Consider the following 22,070-nt stretch of genomic DNA (forward strand, 5'->3'; position numbering starts at 1 on the left):
AATGGAGAAAAGACAGTCTCTTCAATAAGTGGTGCTGGGAAAACTGGACAGCTACATGTAAAAGAATGAAATTAGACCACTCCCTAACACAATACACAAAAATAAAATCAAAATGGATTAAAGACCTAAATGTAAGATCAGACACTATAAAACTCTTAGAGGAAAACATATGTAGAACACTGTATGACATATATCACAGCAATATCCTTTTTGACCCACCTCCTAGAGAAATGGAAATAAAAACAAAAATAAACAAATGGGAACTAATGAAACTTAAAGCTTTTGCACAGCAAAGGAAACCATAAACAAGATGAAAAGACAACCCTCAGAATGGGAGAAAATATTTGCAAATGAAGCAACTGACAAAAGATTAATCTCCAAAATGTACAAGCTGCACATGCAGCTCAATAGCAAAAAAAAAAAAACAACCCAATCCAAAAATGAGCTGAAGATCTAAACAGACATTTCTTCAAAGAAAATATACAGATTGCCAACAAACGCATGAAAGGATGCTCAACATCACTAATCATTAGAGAAATGCAAGCAAAACTACAATGAGGTATCACCTCACACCGGTCAGAATGGCCATCATCAAAAAATCTATAAACAATAAATTCTGGGCAGGGTGCGGAGAAAAGGGAACCCTCTTGCAGTGTTGGTGAGAATGTAAATTGATTCAGCCACTATGGAAAACAGTATGGAGGTTCCTAAAAAACTAAAAATAGAACTACCATATGACCCAACAATCCCACTATGGAGCATATACCCTGAGAAAACCATAATTGAAAAATAGTCATGTACCACAGTGTTCATTGCAGCTGTATTTACAATAGCCAGGACATGGAAACAACCTAAGTGTCCATCGACAGTTGAATCGATAAAGAAGATGTGACATATATATACAATGGTATGTTACTCAGCCTTAAAAAGAAACAAAATTGAGTTATTTGCAGTGAGGTGGATGGACCTAGAGTCTGTCATACAGAGTGAAATAAGTCAGAAAGAGAAAAACAAATACCATATTCTAACACATATATATGGAATCTAAAAAAAAAATAGTTGTGAAGAACCTATGGGCAGGATAGGAATAAAGATGCAGACATAGAGAATGGACTTGAGGATGCGGGGAGGGGGAAGGTATGCTGGGACGAAGTGAGAGCGTGGCATTGACATATATACACTACCAAATGTAAAATAGATAGCTATTGGGAAGCAGCTGCATAGCACTGGGGGATCAGCTTGGTGCTTGGGACCTCCTAGAGGGGTGTGATATAGAGGGTAGGTGGGAGATGACAGAGGGAGGAGATATGTTGATATATGTGTACGTATAACTGATTCACTTTGTTATAAAGCAGAAACTAACAGACCATTGTAAAGTAATTACACTCCAATAAAGATGTTAAAAAAAAAAGAATTAGAGATCTCTGTGGGATGGATCTGAGCCTCTTCACTCTGCAGACATTAGCAGCTCCTAGTAAAGGAAAAGAATGGACTTTTGGAACTTTTCAAGCCACCTGATATCTGTTGCACATGAGTTGCAGCTCTTTAAAAAATTAATTAATTAATTTTTGAGGTACTATTGATTTATAATATTACATTGTTTCATGCATACAACATTATATATCTATATCTGTATAACTTACTGTGTACTTACCACCAAAAATTTATCAATATTTTCCAGCCACCACCATATAATTGATCCACTTAATCCCTTTTGCTCTCCCCCTGGCCCCTTCCCCTCTGGTAACCACTACTCTGTTCTCTGTATCTATGAGTTTGTTTTTATTTTATTTGTTTGTTCATTTATTTTGGTTTTTTTGGGTTATTTATTTGTTTTTTATATTCCACATATGAGGGAAATCATATAGTATTTGTATTTCTCCATCTAGCTTATTTCACTTAGCATAATTCCCTCAAGGCCATCCGTGTTGTTGCAAATGTCAAGATTTCATTTTTTATGGCTGAGTAGTATTCCATTGTGTGTGTGTGTGTGTGTGTGTGTGTGTGTGTGTGTGTGTGTGTATATATATATACCATGTCTTATTCATTCATCTATTGATGGGCACTTAGGCTGTTTATATATCTTAGCTATTGTAAGTAATGCTGTGTTGAACATGGAGGTGCAGCTGTCTTTTCAAATTAGTGTTTTTGTATTCTTTGGATAAATATCCAGAAGGGGAATTGATGGATAATATGGTAGTTTTATTCCTATTTTTTTGAGGAATCTCCACATTGTCTTCCCTAGTGGCTACACCAATTTACATTCCCACCAACAGTATACGAGGGTTCCCTTTTCCCCACATCCTTGCCAACCCTTGTTATTTCTTGCCTTTTTGATAATAGCCATTCTGACAAGTGTGAGATGTTATCTTGTGGTTTAGATTTGCATTTTTCTAATAATTAGAGAATTTGAACATCTTTTCATGTGCCTGTTTGCCATCTGTATATTTTCTTTGGAAAATGTCTATTCACCTCCTCTGCTCATTTTATTATTAATATTATTTTTTTTGGCTGCGTTGGGTCTTTGTTGCTGCATGCAGGCTTTCTCTAGTTGTGGCGAGCGGGGGCTACTGTTCATTGTGGTGCACTGGTTTCTCATTGCGGTTGCTTCTCTTGTTGCGGGGCTCAGGCTCTAGGCCCATGGGCTTCAGTAGTTGAAGCACACAGGCCCTAGAGCACGCAGGCTTCAGTAGTTGCAGTGCATGGGCTCAGGAGTTGTGGCACGCAGGCTCTAGGGCATGCTGGCTTCAGTAGTTGTGATGTGCAGCCTCAGTAGTTGTGGCTTGCTGGCTTTAGAGTGCAGGCTCAGTAGTTGTGGTGCATGGGCTTAGTTGCTCCATGGCATGTGGGATCTTCCCAGACCAGGGATCGAACCTGTGATCCCTGCATTGGCAGGCAAATTCTTAACCACTGAGGTACCAGGGAAATCCCTCCTCTGCCCATTTTTTATTTGGGTTGTTTGTTTTTGTTTTTTGGCTATTGAGCTGTATGAGTTCTTTATATATTTTGGATATTAATCCTTATCAGATATATCATTAACAAATATTTTTTCCTATTCAGTAGGTTGTCTTTTTGTTTAATTGATGGTTTTCTTTGCTGTACAGAAGTTTTTAGTTTGATGTAATTCCATTTATTGTTATTTATTTTTTTCTTTTGTTTCCCTTGCTTGAGGAGACAGATCTAGAAGGATAATGCTAAGGTCAATGTCAATGTGTATACTGCCTATGTTTTCTTCTAGGAATTTTATGATTTCAGATCTCACATTCAAGTCTTTAATTCATTTTGAGTTAATTCTTGTGTATGGTGTGAGATAGCAGTCTAGTTTAATTTATTTTGCATGCTGCTTTCCAGCTTTCCCAATATCATTTATTGAAGAGACTATCCTTTCTCCATTGTAAGTTCTTTTCTCCTTTTTTTGTAATTTAATTGTCCATTAATGCATGGTTTTATTTCTGGGCTTTTGACTCTGTTCCATTGATTTATGTTCCTGTTTTTCTTCCAGTACCATGCTGTTTTGATTACTGTAGCTTTGTAGTATAGTTTGAAATTAGGGTGTGTGATACCAAGGGGTTTTTGTTTGTTTGTTTGTTTGTTTTCCTCTCAGGATTGCTTTTCCTACTTTTGTGGTTTCATATACATTTTAGAATTTTTTGTTCTATTTCTGTGAAAAACGTCCTGGGATTCTGATAGGGATTACATTGAATCTGTAGATTGCTTTAGGTAATAAAGACATTTTGACAATGTTACATCTTCCAATCAGTGAGCACAGAATATCTTTCCATTTATTTTTGTCTTCTTCAATTTCTTTCAAAAATGTCTTACAGTTTTCAGTGTACAGGTCTTTCACCTCCTTGGTTAAATTTTTTCCTAGGTATGTTATTCTTTTTGTTGCAATTGTAAATGGAATTGTTTCTTAATTTATCTTTCTGCCAGCTCATTGTTAGCATATAGAAATGCAATAGATTTTTGTGTATTGATTTTGTATTCTGCCCCTTTGCTCTATTAACTTATTACTTTTAATAGTGTTTTTATCGAGTCTTTGGAGTTTTCTCTATATAAAATTATGTCATCTGAAAATAGTGACAGTTCTACTTCTTCTTTTCCAATTTGGATGACTTTTATTTCTTTTCCTGTCTGATTACTCTGGCTAGGTCTTCTAAAACTATGTTGAATAGGAGTGATGAGAGTGGGCATCCTTGTCTTGTTCCTAATCTTAGAGGAATAGCTTTCAGTTTTGCACCATTGAGTATGATGTTAGCTGTGGGTTTGTCATATATGGCCTTTATTATATTGAGGTATTTCCTTTCTATACCCACTTTATTGAAAATTTTTATTATAAATAGGTGTTGAATCTTGTCAAATGCTTTTTCTACATTTTTTTAGATGATCTTATGATTTTTAATCCTTCATTTTGTATCATGTTAATCGACTAGTGGATGTTGAACCATTTTTGCACCCCTGGAATAAATCCCATTTGATCATGGTGTATGATCTTTTTGATGTATTGTTGAATCTGGTTTGCTAATATCTTGTTGTGGATTTTTACATTTATGTCAATCAGAGATACTGGCCTGCAATTTTATTTCTTTGTGTTGTCTTTGGTATCAGGGTGATGTTGGCCTCATAAAATGAGTTAGGAAGTATTCCCTTCTCTTCAGATTTTTGGAATAGTTTGAGAAAGATAAGCATTAAATCTTCTTTGAATTTTTGGTAGAATTCAACTGTGAGGCTGTCTAGCCCTGGACTTTCAGGTTTTGGGAAGTTTTTGATTATTGTTTCAATCTCTGTACTAGTGATTATTCTATTTAGATTTTCTGTTTATTCCTGATTCAAACCTGGAAGTTTAGATGATAAGAATTTGTCCACTTCTAGGTTGTCTAGTTTGTTGGTGTATAGCTGTTCATAATATTCTCTTATAATACTTTGTATTTCTGTGGTATTTCTCCCTTTCTGCTTCTGATTTTATTTATCAGGTCCTTCTCTCCTTTTTTTTCCTTAGTAAGTCTAGCTAACAGTTTGTCAAGTTTGTCTATTTTTTCAATGAATCAGCTCTTAGTTTTATTGATCTTTTCTATTGCCTTTTTGCCTTTATTTCATTTATTTCTGCTCTAATCTTTATTATTTCCTTCCTTCCTTCTACTAACTTTGGGCTTCATTTGTTCTTCTTTTCCTAGTTCCTTTTGGTGTACAGTTAACTTGTTTTATTTGAGATTTTTCTTGTTTCTTGAGGTAGGTCTGTATTGCTGTAAACTACCCTCTTGGTACTGCTTTTTCTGTATCCCATAGATTTTGGTATATCATATTTTAATTTTAATTTATCTTCAGATAATTTTTGATTTCTCCTTTGATTTCTACATTGACCCAATAGTTGTTCAGTAGCATGTTGTTCAGTCTCCATGTATTTTTTATTTTTCCAGTTTTCTTCTTGTTGCTGATTTCTAGTTTCTTTCCATTGTGTTCAGAGAAGATGATTCAATCTTCTTAAATTTACTAAGACTTGTTTTGTGTCCCAGCATATGGTTCATCCTTGAGAAAATTCCATGTACACTTGAGAAGAATGTGTATTTGCTGCATTTGGGTGGAATGTTCTGTACAAGTATATCAAATCCATCTCATCTAATGTTTCACTTAAGCTGCTGTTTTCTTGTTGACTTTCTGTCTGGATGATCTACCCACTGATGTAAGTGGAGTGGGTGTTAAAGTCCCCCACTATTATTATGTTGCTATCAGTTTCTCCCTTTAGGTCTATTAATAATTGTTTTATATATTTTGGTGCTTCTATGTTAGGTGCGTATATCAATCACTGTTAAGTCTTCTTGATGAATTGTCCCCTTATTATTATATTCTGTCCATTTTTGTCTCTTGGTATGTTTTCTTGGCTTGAAGACTCTTTTGTCTGATATGAATATGTCTGTACCCACTTTCTTTTGGCTGCTATTTCTTTGGAGTATCATCTTCCATCCCTTCAGTTTGGGCCAATGTTTGTCTTTAGAGATGAGGTGAGTGAGTCTCCTGGAGGCAGCATATAGTTGGGTCTTGTTTGTTAATCTTTCTCACCACTCTGTGTCTTTTGATTGGTGGATTAAATTCATTTACATTTAGAGTGATTATCAATAAGTGAGAACTTAGTACTGTCATTTTATATTTTGTTTCTTGGTTTCTCCATCTCCATTTATTTCCTTTATGTTTCTGTCTGCCATTTTGGTTTGGTGGTTTTCTATGTTCCTCTCAGTTTCCTCCTTTTTTTTTTTTTAAATGTTTCATGTCTCTGCTCTAGTTTTATATTTTCTGGTTACCATGAAGTTTGTATAAACATCTCAGAGCTAAAACAGTCTCTTTCCTGCTGAAAGCATCTTATCTTCAGTTACCTATATGGGCTCCATTCTTTTCCTTTTCCCTTTTATGTTTTTGTTGTCTTAAATTATCCCTTTTTATGTGTGAGTTTTTTACCAAACTGAGATAGCTATAGTTATTTTTCTGCTTTCTTTTTTTTCTCCCTTTAACCTTTATACTTTAATAAAGTATTTAAAAACCTATTCTGATAGAGTGTAGCAATTTTATTGTTTTGTCTATTTATCACCTTCCTCAAAGTTTTGTGTATTTTTTGCTGTTTTGTTTCTGGTAAAAAAGCTGTTTTCAGCATCTCTTGTAAGGCAGGTCTAGTGTTGATGAACTCCCTCAGATTTTGTTTGGGACAATCTGTTTTCTCCTTTACATCTGAATGATAACTTTGCTGAATATAGTATTCTTGGGTGACAGTTTTTATCTTTCAGTATTTTGAGAATGTCGTCCTATTCCCTCATGGTTTCTGCTGAGAAATCTGCTGATAGTCTATGGGGGTTCTTTTGTTGGTTACTGTTCTTTTTTTCCCTTGCTGCCTTTAAAATTGTTTTTTTGTCATTGACTTTTGACAATGTTAATATTACATGTCTTGGAAAAGGTCTTTTGGTTTTGAGGTAATTTGGTGTTCTCTTAGCTTCATGACCTTGTATATGCAGTTCTTTCCCTAGGCCTGGGAAGTTGTCAGCTATTATTTCTTTAGATAATCTCTCTGATCCCTTCTCCCTTGCTTCTCCTCATGGTATACCCATTATCCCAGTGTTACCCTTCCTAAAAGATTCAGATAGCTCTTGTGGGATTTCCTCACTTTTAAAATATCTTATTTCTCTTTCCTCTTCTACTTATAACATTTCTAGATTTCTATCTTTGGGCTTACTAATTCTCTCTTCCACATGGTCTGCTCTATTTCCAGTGCTCTCTAATGCATTCTTCTTCTCATTTATTGTGTTCTTCAGCTCCAAAATTTCTGTTTGGTTCTTCTTTAAAGTTTCAACCTCTTTGATAGAGTATTCCTTTTGTTCATTAATTTTATTCCTTAGCTCATTAAACTGCCTCTCTGAGTTTTCTTTTTCTCATTGAGTTTCTTCATGACAGTTATTTTGAATTCTCTATCAGTTAGATCATAATCTTCTTTAAGTTGGTTTCTAGAGAATTGTCTTTGTTTTATTTTTTGTGGTATAGTGTTGCTGTTGTTCTTCGTGTTGCTTGATGAATTGTTCCTCTGCTGGTGCATTTGAAATTAAATGACAGATTAGGAGTTAGACTTCTTTCTCTGATTTCTAGTAGGAGGCACTATCACACAGGTTTTTTGTTTCTTTTACCTGAGCTGCCTCTGGTTATATTTGAGAGTGACACTTTCCAACCTCCAACCTCTTTGTAAAAGGTGTGGCTCACAGGGGTCGTTTCTGACTTGCTTCTGCCAGAGACTCTGTTGTCCCTGGGATGGTAGGCTCTTTCCTTGCATCTGGGATCCCCTGAGACACAGGCTTTGCTATAGGGGGAGGGAGACAGAAAGAGAGGAGCCAGGGTTTTGCAGGCACCTCTACCATATCTGTTGTTTTAAGGTTCAGGGGCTCTGCCACTGCAGATGGGGAGGGCAGGTACCAGGGTCATGGGTGCCTCAGCTTCTGGAGGGTTGGGGTCCCAGGCTCCAGTGCAACTGCTGCCCAGTTACCTGTTTCTGTGAGCATTTGTATGGTTGAGTAGATGGAGTTGTGTGCGCCATCTTTCCTGCTGCTACTGGATTCTCTGTAGCTGTGGGCCCCATTGCTATGGTCAGAGGGCTATGAGTACAGGCACTGTCTCTGTTGTTCCCTCAGTTCCACTTCCTCTATGTGATTCAGTCCACCCACCTTTTGATGTACAGATGTTTGGAATTCTCTGTCATCCTGTTGTGTTGGGCAGAGGCAGCTTTGTTGAGTTATGGATGTTTTAATAGTTGTAGATTGAAGGGGAGGGGCAAAAGTAGTTTTTCACTCCACCATGTTTCTGACGTCACTCCTGGGTTGCAACTCTTAAGAGAGGTTTGTGAACTGAAATTGCTTTGGCCTCCTTTTGTCAGAATGCCTTTCCTTCCCATGGGAGAATAAGATAACTTAGAGCTTAGAACTTATGTTTTCCAATGTCAAGGTAGTTTGAGAACAAAACTTCTGTATGAATTCTACCCTACAAGCTGCTAGAAGATAGCATCTTGTGATCTTTCAGGCATTTAGAAATTGTTGATTTTATGTAGTTAGATGGATAATATTATTTAATATTCTTTAATGAGTCTTTTCTAACAATCTCTGTCTTTATTGAGTCTCCAGAGGCAAAACCATCTTAGAAAGATGATTGAACACAATTACAGAGAGTGAGCTGAAGGCATGCACACTTCAAGGTGTTGTATAATTTTAAAGGATTAAAAAACATAGTTCAAGAGTTGTGATATAAGTGAAATGGGGATAGAATATATTATTCACACTGCAACTTAGATTTCAGAGAAAATGTAATTTTGAAAATTTGTTTTTTTGTATCTCTTAATCCCCTACCCCCATATTTCCCTCCCTCTGTCCCTCTCCCCACTGGTAACTACTAATTTTTTCTCTATATCTATTTCTTTTTTGTTATATTTATTAGCTTTTATTTTTTAGATTCCACATATAAGTGATATCAGACAGTATTTGTCTTTCTCTGTCTGACTTATTTCACTTAGCATAATGTCCTCCAAGTTTATACATGTTGTTGCAAATGGAAAAATTTCCTTATTTTTTATGGTTAAGTAGTATTCCATTGTATGAGTGTGTGTGTGTGTGTGTGTGTGTGTGTGTGTATTCCACATCTTCTTTATCCATTCATCTGCTGATGGACATTTAGGTTACTTCCATATCTTGGTAATTGTAAATAATGCCACTATAAACACTGGGGTGCTTGTATCTTTCTGAATTACTGTTGTTTCTTTTGGATATATACCTAGGAGTGGAATTGTTGGGTCATAGAGTAGTTCTATTTTTAGTTTTTTGAGAAATCTCCATATGGTTTTCCACAATGGCTACACCAATTTACATTCCCACTAACAGTGTACAAGAGTTCCATTTTCTCCACATCCTTGCCAACATTTAATATTTGTGTTCTTTTTTATGATAGCCATTCTGACAGGTGTAAGGTGATATCTCATTGCGGTTTTGGTTTGTATTTCCCTGATGATAAGTGATGTTGAGTATCTTTTCATGTGCCTGTTGGCCACCTGCATTTCCTCTTTGGAAAAAATGTCTATTCAGTTCTTCTACCTATGTTTTAATCAGGTTTTTTGTTTTTTGGATGTTGAGTTGTATAAACTGTTTACATATTTTTGATAGTAACCACTTATTGTTCAAATTATATGCAAATGTTTTCTCCCATTCAATTGGTTGTCTTTTTGTCTTGTCAATGGTTTCCTTTGCTGTGTAAAAGCTTTTAAGTTTAAGTAGGTCTCATTTGTTTATTTTCACTTTTACTTTCTTTGCTTTAGGTGACAGGTCCAAAAAATATTGCTATGATTTATGTCAAAGAGTGCTCTGCCTATGTTTTCCTCTAAGAGTTTTATAGTATCCAGTCTTACATTTAGGTCTTTAATCCATTTTGAGTTTATTTTTGTATATCATGTTAGAGAATTTCTAATTTCATTCTTTTACATGTAGCTACCTAGGTTTTCCAGAGCCAACTATTGAAGAAACTATATTTTCTCTATGTATATTCTTGCCTCCTTTGTCATAGATTAATTGACCATAAGTATGTGGGTTTATTTCTGGGCTCTCCATTGATCTATGTGTCTGTTTCTGTGCCAGTACCATACTGTTTTGGTTACTGTAGCTTTGTAGTATAGTCTGAAGTCAGGGATTGTGATTCCTCCAGCACTGTTCTTCTTTCTCAAGTTTCTTTTGACTATTTGCGGTCTTTTGTGTTTCTATACAGATTTCAAAATTATTTGTTCTAGTTTTGTGAAAAATGCCACTGGTATTTTGATAGGGATTGCATTGAATCTATAGATTGCCTTGGATAGCATGGTCATTTTAACAATATTAATTCTTCCAATCCAAGAACATGGTTTATCATTTCACCTGTTTGTGTCATCCTCAGTTTTTTCATCAGTGTCTTACAGTTTTCCAAGTACAGGTCTTTTACCTCCTTAGGTAGGTTTATTCCTAAGTATTTTATTCTTTTTCATGGAATGGTAATTGAGATTTTTTCCTTAATTTCTATTTCTGATAGTTCATTGTTAGTGTATAGAAATGAAACAGATTGCTGTGTATTAATTTTATATCTTGCAACTTTACCCAGTTCATTGATGACCTCTAGTAGTTTTCTGGTAGTGTCTTTAGGATTTTCTGTGTATAGCATCCTGTCATAGTGACAGAAGTAAAACAGTGATGGTTTTACTTCTTCCTTTCCAATTTGGATTCCTTTTATTTCTTTTTTTTTCCTCTGATTGGTGTGACTAAGACTTCCAATACTATGTTGAATAAAAGTGGTGAGAGTGGACATCCTTGTCTTGCACCTGATCTTAGAGGAAAAGCTTTCACCTTTTCAATGTTGAGTAAGATGTTAACTGTGGGTTTGTCATATTTGGCCTTTATTACGTTGAGGTATGTTCCCTCTATGCCTACTTTCTGGAGAGTCTTTATCATAAATGGATGCTGACTTTTCTCACAAGCTTTTTCTGCACCTATTGACATGATCAAATGATTTTTATTCTTTAATTTTTTAATGTGGTGTAACACATTGATTGATGTGTGGATATTGAAAAATCCTTTCATCCCTGGGATAAATCCCACTTCGTCATGGTGGATGATCCTTTTAATGTATTGTTGGATTCAGTTTGCTTATATTTTTTGAGGATATTTGTATCTATGTTCATCAGTGATATTGGCCTATAATTTTCTTTTTTTGTGATATCTCTGTCTGGTTTAAGTATCAGGGTCATGCTGCCTTCATAGAATGATTTCAGAAGTGTTCCTTCCTCTGCAATTTTTTGGAATAGTTTTAGAAGGATAGGTGTGAACTCTTCTCTAAATGTTTGGGGTAGAATTCACCTGTGAAGCCATCTGGTCCTGGAGTTGGGTTTGTTGAGAGTTTTTAAATTACTAGTTCAATCTCATTACTGGTAATTGGTCTGTTCATGTTTTCTATTTCTTCCTGGTTTAGTCTTGGGTGCTTGCACCTTCTTAAGAATTTGTCCATTTCTTCTTGGTTGTCCATTTTATTGGCATATAGTTGTTCATAGTAGTCTCTTTTGATCCTTTGTATTTCTGTGGTGTTGGTTGTAACTTCTCCCTTTTCTCTTCTGATTTTATTGATTTGGGCCTTGTCGCTTTTTTCCTTGATGAATCTGGCTAAAATTTTATCAATTTTGTTTATCTATTCAAAGAACCAGCTTTTATTTTCATTGATCTTTTCTATTATTTGTCTCTATTTCATTTATTTCTGCTTTAATCTTTATTATTTCTTTCCTTCTACTAACTTTGGGTTTTGTTTGTTCTTCTTTTTCTAGTTCCTTTAAGTGTAAGGTTAGTTGTTTTTATTTGAGATTTTTCTTTTTCCTGAGGTAAGCTTACAACAACTCTCATTTTAATCTAACAATTTTCATGGGTCAGAAGTCAGGGAATTGCTCAAGTGGATCCTCCATTTAGGGGCTTACAAGGCTATCTATATTCAAGGCTGGCTGTCTGCATTTTCATTTGAAGGTTTAGTTGGTAGCCTGAATGTAAAAATTGCTTTCAATGTTGCATTTGTCTAGATTATAGAAATCTTTGCCTTACTAAATCCACAGACATTCAAGAGATTAAATTAATTAGGATTGACTATAAAATCTTTGGTTATACCAGAATTATCATGTTATTATTTAGTTTAAATGACAGAGACAGAATCATATTCTTGATACCTTAGAATGAAGAATGTATGTGAAGATTTTTTTCTAATCAAGAATTCACTGACATCAATAGAAATGGATCTGATTTCTGTGAAGATATATCTCTATCTATCTATGTATCCTATTTCAGGATATAATAGGACTTCTCAATAGATTTTTGTTAATATTTTTGGAATAAATATATTTATTCTCTGATTTACCCTGCATTTCACTAGCTAAAAGTTTATCTTTGAGATAGATTTTATTGAAGCAATTAATAGTTTCTCTTATATCAAGACAGTTAAAAGTTGGTAGCTATTTAAGAGGAGAAATGTAAATAAACATACAGTTTACCCATTACATGAAATTTTTCTCCTTAAGAGATTAGTAGTCAGTGAAAAGATAAAAAATTGTGGTATCATCTTGAGAATCAAGTGATTTGAAAACCTGGTTAATGTTGCTATTATAAATTCTGTTTGAGAAATATTTTTTCAGACTTCATCAAATGTCAAAACAGGGAGATGCCGGCCTTTAATCACCTACCACCATATACAAGCTGCCATAGCAGCAAGAAATAAACTGTCATCAGTTAGTGTGATAGACCAGTGTTATCTCAAAATACATTTAAAAATGTGAATTATAAGTGGTATATGGCATAGTTTCTAATTCTGTGCCATCAAGCTTTACAAAGTGTGTTGTTTGATGCATTTTCTTGGTATGAGGTATGTTCTAATTCCTGTTGCCTTGGAGAAAACTCCCAATAGTGTGTGCATTTTATTTTTATCATTTGTCCAATGACCTTGGGAATGTGGTCATCAGGTATGAATGTCCCTGTGTTATAACTTAATCCTCTTGCCTTTTTATATATATTCCTCCCAGCCTACTTTCTTCAAATTCTTGAATTAATTTTTAGCCACAAAATTAAAATATCGAGGTTTGAGATACACAAATAGGACACTGGGGGCAAATGAAGAAATAGTTAGACCTCTGAGATTTGAGAACTGGTATATGTAACATGCATTGTATTTTTCTCTATATATAGTCAGCCCTCCATATGAACAGGTTCTGCATCTATGAGTTCTGCAACCATGGGTTCAACCAACTGGTAGATCAAAAATATTTGGGAAAAAAATTCCTGAACTTTCCAAAAAGCAGAACTTAAATTTGCCATGCTCTGGTAACTATTTACATTGCATTTACCTTGTGTTAGATACTACAAGTAATCTAGAGATGATTTAAAGTATATGTGAGGATTGTATAAGTTATGTGCAAATACTATGCCATTTTATATAAGGGACTTGAGCATCAGCAAATTTTGGTATCTGTGGAGGTCCTGGAACCAACCACCCCAAGGATGAGGATACAAAGAGAGCAGTGTATACATGATCTTGAAGAATGACCCCATTGTGCATGGTTTGCTGGAGAAATATCAAGCCTAAGGAAAACTGGGTACTATATTCTATTCCAGTGGTCAGTCTTGAACTGTGAGTTTCCTCATCAATACTTGAAAGAATTTCCTTGAAGTCCCTTTAGAATCAAAGCATACGCAAGGAATTTCTGCATTGATTCCATGGTGCTCTAACAAATTTGCTACGGTTCTCATTAAATCCCATTGAATGAATGAATAGGTTGGTTTGGCAATTCTGGATAACTTTGTAGGTTTCAAGATGCTCATGAATTATACTCAGTTGGCAAAATCTTTTGATAGGGTAAAGAAATTGTGGGTGGTATTTATGGTCATATTTATACTTTCTCCATATAGCTTTTATTAGTATTGAGTAATTTGACCTATAATTTAGTAACAATGTTGCACACTTTTCTGTTGCCCTTCGTAATTTGTAGTGACTTTTGGGAAGTAGTTTTATATTTATACATTATTATCATTCATTTGGAAAAATTATAGCCTTCTTATTTTAAAATATTAAGAGAACTAATAAACAAAGTTTAAAAAAATTCATTCTGCATTGGGTAACATAAAATGAGGAACACCATGTTAGGTGTAAGGATGACATAAGTGATGGTCCCTGACCTCCCAGTTTATAGTCTAAGAGATACATGAGGGAAATTTTTGTCTTTGATTTTTATTTATTTTTATTATAAATGATTTTACTTTCTTGACATAAAGACATAGGGCATCATGAGGAATGCAGTGTATTTCAGAAATAGATTGTTAGATTGGAAAATATGACAACGTTTGAAGATATTTATTGGACTTAGGAATGCTTATAAGTCTGAACATGAGACAGAATCTGAGCATGTTGTTTTTTTAGCCAGAAGTTTTATAAATATTTGAATTTGAATATTTTTGGTTGGGGAATGCATTCTCCTGTTTTACACTTTGCCACTCCCTCCCAGCTTTATTTCCTGGCTTTGACTTCCTGCCTTGCCCCTTAGCATTTGAGGTTGCATTTCCTAGTTTACACTGCAAATATCAATGAAGATTATAGAATTATAGAATTTCCTGCTTGAGAGTTATAAATGACATTTAATTTTAAATTGAATTAAAGATAAGGAGAATAAATCATATTTCCTAAAGCTAATATTCAATTAAAATGTATAAATCTGGCTATACCAATGGGTATGTTGTGCTCATTCTGATTAGGCATTTCATTCTTTCTAGTGGTTGGGTCTATACTGTACTAGTTGTATCATATTTTGAATATCAACCCTGATTAACATAATTCCAACTGGGTGTATTTGTGTGTGTATGTGTATGTGCAATCCATTTCTATCTAGTGCAAGCACTCTGCATGCCATGTTTTCTATGAGATAGAATCCTTCAACATCAGTAGGCTCCTTGTTTAACTTTACTTCCTGCACTAACAATGACTTTTTGTTCAAGGATGGCAAGAGATCAATTAAAAAGAAAGAAGAATGTTAATCCAAGATGGAATACACCCACCCTAATTGAAGAATGGTGAACAAGAATCTGGTCAATGAATTATAACCTCATTTTAAAATTCGTTCATCCATTTGATAATTAATTCTGATGGCATCTTACATAATCATCAGAGGCTGTCCCTGCAAAGTGCATGAAGGTAAATGAACCTCTACTTGAAGCTTGACATCTATCTTTGGCTCACTGTTGAAGAACACATTATAATGAAGCAACAGACAGGATGCCTGATCACTCAAGTTCGGTGAAGAAGCAAGAAAGATTAATAACACTGCTGTGTAATGGAATAATGTCAGGTAAGAAACACTGTATCCTCTACCTTCAAAAGTGTTCTTTAATCCTGTGGATTTACAAATACTTCATTTTCATTTTGTGAGTAGAAAAAAATATTAACTTCTCATTTGAGTATGATTTCTAACTTTAGTAAAAGTAGAGAGAAGGGAATAATAAAAATTCTTGTTAGTGAGAGAAGTTTGCCATTGGAGTTGCCTCTTCACCTAGTTAAATTTCAAGAATAAATTAGGAAAATGAAGGGCTTTATCATCAGAACGTGAAGCCAGTCCATAAATAAGAGTCAGGGGCTGATCCAAGAGAGTCTCCAGGCATGCATTACCAAAGATAAGAATAGTTTTCGCAGCCTCTGAAGTTGGTCCCTGTTGCTTACAGAGCCTTGTGCACTAATAGATGCCCCTTGGGGAGTACAGTGCTCTTTAGTGGTCACTTGCCATCAGCTATGCTCAGGGAACTAAGTATACTGCTGACCTCTCTGAGGTGTACTACTAAAAGTAAGTCACAGTCTTGATAAGGAGTTTAGAGGGTGCGCTAATGAATGTTCCAATCACAGAAGCCTCTTTTCTTTAAACCTCCCTCAACCAAGGGATTTATACAAATTTAATATCACCCAATTTTCTCAATATTTAAATACGACCCTTTCCTCTTGGAGTTTGGAATTCATCCAAAGGTAAGGAGTTGTGTTGGTTCTCTAACAAGCTCCAGAACAATGGGATTGGCCCTTTGGTGAAGTTCTGCTCCTCTCACTGGTTTTGATCTTCTTTGAGTGCCTTTTTCTATTTCAGTCACCACAAGTGGGAGATTTATTTTTTATTAAGTCTTTAACTTTTGACTTCTTAGTGAAATAAAATACCACCCTGCTAGAAATGGACATATTTTATTGTTAGCAATTGCTGACAAATGCAAGCTTATGCCTGTCTCCTTAAAGCAATCTATTCAACACTAAAATCAACATGATAACTCAAAACTCCCATCTCTTCTCAAGGCAAGATATTCACAAACAAAATACTTGCTACATAAATATACTTGACAACTAGCAACGCCCAATTCCTCTATTCTGAAGGCAAAATAATCAGAAACAAAAGTGGGTTTGTGTGTGTGTGTGTGTGTGTGTGTGTGTGGTACGCGGGACTCTCCCGTTGCGGAGCACAGGCTCCGGACGCGCAGGCTCAGCGGCCATGGCTCACGGGCCCAGCCGCTCTGCGGCATGTGGGATCTTCCCGGACCTGGGCACGAACCCGTATCCCCTGCATCGGCAGGCGGATTCTCAACCACTGCGCCACCAGGGAAGCCCAGAAACAAAAGTTTTAAAGAAAATCCGTATACCTTCATTTGAGGTTTAAGGATTGCCTTGAGTGCTAGAGACTGAGACTGAGAGCAGATATTAGATCAGCAGAGTAAAGGAAGAGAGAAATGAGTGCAAAGGGACCTGGATTTTTCTGTTCTTATAAATTTTAAAAAATTCTTGACAACCCAGAATCATCCTTAGATCACTTCTTTTCCTGTCTAGCTTTTTCTTTGTAACTTTAATTATCTTTGCTGCTGCCTGTGTCTCTTACCTTTTTAATGTAATGTCTTAATAGTTAATGTTGAGATGTGCTTTTGGAGAGATAGTTTCAAGGTTCAGCTGTAAAATCATCATTCATAGTGTAAGGAATCATGTGGCTGAACCCCAAGACATCAAATAGAAAATAGATTTATGACACAAAAAAGAAAAAAACTTGGCCATTGACTTTTATGGAGAACAAAGATGAAATCTTTAATCTTTTAATCTTTACAGGAAAAGGACCTACTCATTTAAAATAGATATAGAGAAGTGAATTGCAAGTGAAGTGCTCATATACAAATCTAGGACTTCTAAAACATATTAAAATGTTTGTTCATCTTTTGTAGACCTTGTATACTTCTGTCTCCTGAGCCAGCAATTGAACCTAGGTTCTGAATGTAATGGAAGTCACTGATCACTATCAAGTTTATTGTTTTATTTTCATAGCAAGTAACAGTCGTAACAGTTATTGCTGTCCCAGTAAGGAAGTCTAACTATTTCACATAAATGAAACACCACATAATAAGATATTAAATCATATGAAACAAACCTGACTTTTGAACCAATTGTCACCTAAGGACAGTGGATGGTAATTTCGCCTTATGATTCTATGGGTAGCTAATTTATTATTTTCTCATGTACTTGGCTTATTATAGAGCCCTGCAACTCTTTCAGAGCTCCACCACTTGTTTGTCAGATCATTAACTAAAAATGTAAAAACTGGTTACTATTGTGTCATCTGCTTAATTACACAGAAATAAACCACATTTTTCTATCACTTTGCTTGGTATCTTCTGCACTCGTAGCCATAATACATTGCAAATATATAGGTTTCTCTTCAGCCAAGACCTGTCATTGTCCTTTCAGACTTCAGCATTCATGTTAATGACTCTGATCATTCTGATCTCATCAATCTTTCATGTCTTCCACTCTAATGATCTTGATCTATTCTTTATTAAGTGTATAGAACTTTTCTATAGCTCAGATTCGACTTACCAAAGATCTGGAACACTGACATTATGTCTCTGACCATTCTTTCTCCTACTTCCATTTTTTCCTCCTCTTTTTCAAGTGCATTATGACATCATTTCCCTCACCTCTCTGAATATTTCCAAGACATTTCCTTCTGTTATTATTTGCTTCTCTCTGTATATTCTGAACTTAATGGTCACATACTTCATAGATACCCATTAACCATGAAATCACAAATATACATTTCCAGTTTAAACTTCTCTCCTGAGCTACAAACACAAATTTCCAACACGTTTCCTGAATTTCTCAAATATACTTTCAAATCAGAGATCTTGCATACATCTTCATCTTGCATTCTCTATCATACTTTATTAAGTCATTGAGAATAGAATCCTTGTCATATCCATTTCTCTTATATTTTGTAATTATTTTTTCTGTCACCAAGATTTGTTAATTCTACCTATTCATAATGCTTTACTCAGTGTTTCTAGAAGAAATATAATCTCCTTTATCTTCTTCCCTAGGATATTCTATTTATCCTTTTTTGAAAACACAGACCACACTTTACAGTACTTTTGTTGGGTCCCAAATTTAATCCAATTGAACAGATATTTGTTGAGCATGTATTTTATGCCAGGCACTATGTTGAGAACTTGGAATATGTCAGTGAACAAAACAAAAATTCCTGCCCTTATGGGAAGGGAGACAGATAATGAGTAATGTACATCATAAGTAAGTTAGCTACATGGTATGTTAAAAAAATGATAAGGTTATGAAAAAGAGAAAAAAATGAGAGCTGGACAAAGGGAATCAGGAGTCTGGCTGGTATTGGGGGCCAGTTTAATTTGAAATAGAATGGGTAAGATAGACCTTGTTTAGGAGATAATTTGAGCAAAAACATGAAGATAGTGAGGGGATGTCACCCATGTGACAATCTGGAGAATGAACTAAGGAAAGGAAAGAGATAGTGCAAGACCCTAGCTTTGAGTGTGCCCAGTTTGTAACAAGGGGAAGAAAACTAGGAGATGAAGTGAGAGAGATAGCAGAGGCTACATTATGTAGGGCCCTACAGGCCCTCAGGGACACTGGCTTGTACTCAGAACAAAAGGTAACCATTGGAGGATTCTGAACCGAGGAGTGACAAATATTATATTATTTACATTTTGCAGGGATCATTCTGGTTGCTGTGTTAACAGACAGGAGGGGAGCAAAGGGAAAAACAGAAATGCATGCTAAGCATGATACAGAATGGAACTACGATGGTAACAATGAAGGAGTTCAGAAGTGATCAGATTCTAATTCTATTCTGAGGGCAGAGCCAATAGGACTTCCTGGTATTTGGGATATGGGCTGTGAAGGAAAGGAAGGAATCGACAATGATTCCAAGAATTTTGACCTGAGCAACTCAAAGTATGGAATTGTCCTCACTTGAGAAAGTTGTAGATAAGAGCAAGTGTGGAGGGTAAGATTAACAGTTCAATTTTGGATATGGTAACTTTTTGGATATAGTAAGTTTGAGATATCTATTAGACAACCAAGTGAAGCTGCTGAGAAGATTATTGAATGTATGAGATTAGAATTCAGGAGAGAGATCTGAGCTGAGATGGATATATATATATCTCATACATAAAATGTGTAGCCATGGAACTTAATGAAGTCACCAAGAAGGAGAGAGTTTGGGGCTCTTCTACATTAAGAAATCAGTGAGAAGAAAAAGAATTATCAAAGAAAATGGAGAAGAAGTGATTAGTGATTCTGTAGGAAAACCAAGAGAAGATGATGTCTCGGATGACAAGTGAAATAAGTACATGGAGGGAATGCAAGTTATTCACTGCAATAGGGGTGACTTGAGATGATGACTAAGAGTGAGTGCTGGATTTACTAACACGGAGGTCATAGGGAAAATACTGTAGAAGTGGCAGTTAGAACCCAGAGAATCTCCAAGCTCAATACTATAAAGACTGTGGGAAACAAAAAGAGAAAAGAAAAAAAAAATCCAACACTTGAAATGCTTGCAAGGGAAGGAGTATTCTAAGGGAATAAACAGCCTTTTGTTAAAGCTGGAAAATGAAGAAAATATTCAGAAATATTAAGATGGAGGGTTTTGATGATGCTGAATGGTGAATTTCAGAGGAGAGAGTGGAAGAGTTTTTGAAGTTTGGGTGAAAGTGGGGGAAAGAGAGGATGTGATTTGTATCTACTAGTGGAGATTAGGGTGCAGGTGATGGATGATATCTTGGGATTCTGAATTCTTATGGTAACATTATAGAAAATAAAGGGAATAATGAGATTAGTCCTGTTGGAATCAACACAGATTGTGGCAAAGGTGTGAGTTTTGGGGATAGGAAGTGGTTAGATTTGGGGGTTCCTTCTTGAATCCACTGATCTAGGGTCAAGATGATAGTTAAAGCCATCTTGAGATGTAGTCTTAGCCTCATTACACAGACTTCCTCTTGACCTCTGATAAAGGGGGCAGAAGATCTAGAGGAGGCTTGGTATTAATTCCAGTCATTTAGTTGAGGAACAAACTTATACCAAACCTGGAGGCTCCACCTTAACCCCTTTAATGACACTGATAGCTGAGGAAGCTGAGCATCACTCTCTCTCTCTCTCTCTTTTATTGAAGTTTAGTTGATTTACAATGTTGTGTTAATTTCTGCTGTACAGCAAAGTGATTCAGTTATATACATATATATTATTTTTCATATTCTTTTCCATTATGGTTTATCACAGGATATTGAATATAGTTCCCTCTGCTGTTTATCCATTCTATATATAATAGTTTGCATCTGTTAATCCCAAACTCCCAATCCTTCCCGCTTGTGCTGTTCTCTCTTAACTCCGGACCACAGCTGTAAAAGGCCTAGGGGTGCTGTGGTCCAAGTAAACAGAGACCATTTATCTTGGGTTTAGCCAATTATTTCCAATTGATTGGATGACCTGAGAGTTCACATCTGCTTGCACAGGGCCTGAGGTGCCTCTTTGGAAAGGATGTATGCTGAGGGTAGAATGATACAGGCACAGTAAACCAGGTCAATAACAAAGCTGGGTACTAGGAAAAGAGTAGGTTATAAATAAACATTGAAGGTACCATGTTCTGGATGTGAGATCGCAGTGCCTGTCAGAAACTGCAGAACACAAGTGCCATCTGGGAAGAACAGAATAGAGTACCTGGCAGACACCAGAAATATTAGCGGGGCCTCAGCATGGAGTCGAAGTCCATGCTTCAGCAATCAGATAAGAACTAGTGAAATTAGAGTTATTATTGTTAATATGAACTCCATTTACTACCAATAGACTAATGAAGCTTGGACAAATTTGTGTTACATAGTAATGAAAACAAATTTCTCCACTCTGCTGGCCCATGAGCTTGGAGGGAAAGGGTTATGCTTGTATTCCCCACCGAATGCAGTTTAATGAATTTGTTGAATTGGTTACATAAAACGATTAGAAATGTCTTCTTATGCCTCTATGTGATGTTGCAGATGCTTTGTCAATGTTCAGAAGTCTCCCATAACACTTTTGAGAGAGAGGGAATAAGAAAAGAAACCCAAGTTATGTTCATGGGACAAGTAGCCTCACTAACTGAGTCAATTATTTTTTCTAGCGAAAACAATGTAGGTCATACAAGAAATTTCAAATAAAATGTTACAGAGTATGCTCTGACCCTTGTTTCACATCTTAAACAGTATTTTAAATACTGTTAAAATACTTAAATAGTATAATGTGACAAAGTTGTGAACATGAGGTTAATGACGAATAAAGTTTTGGCTTAAATTTCCTTATACCAGAGAAAAATGGTGAATTTCCATAATATTTCCTAGCTGACAGGCCACATACACAAGATAAGAGGGAGTAAAAGTGTAGAATAAATTAATAAGGCAACCAAATAAATATGGATGAGAAAGAAAACAAATTCATAAGGGTATGTCACTTAAGATTAGAAATTTGAAGAAATAGAAAAAAAAAAGAGAGAGAGAGAGAGAGAATCTAAAGATAGTAAGAAAGAATGGAGCAAGTGAAGACTTTCTTTCTCCAAGGGCCTTCCTTGACTATTCTGTCTTAACATATCCCCTTTTTATTTTCTAGTGACTTGGACCATAGCCTTGACTTGTAGGTTTGTTTACTTGTTTGTGGTCTGTCTCCCTCACTAAGTGGAAAGC

This window comes from Physeter macrocephalus, chromosome 8 (genome assembly GCF_002837175.3).
Source record: "Physeter macrocephalus isolate SW-GA chromosome 8, ASM283717v5, whole genome shotgun sequence".
Classification (NCBI taxonomy): domain Eukaryota; kingdom Metazoa; phylum Chordata; class Mammalia; order Artiodactyla; family Physeteridae; genus Physeter; species Physeter macrocephalus.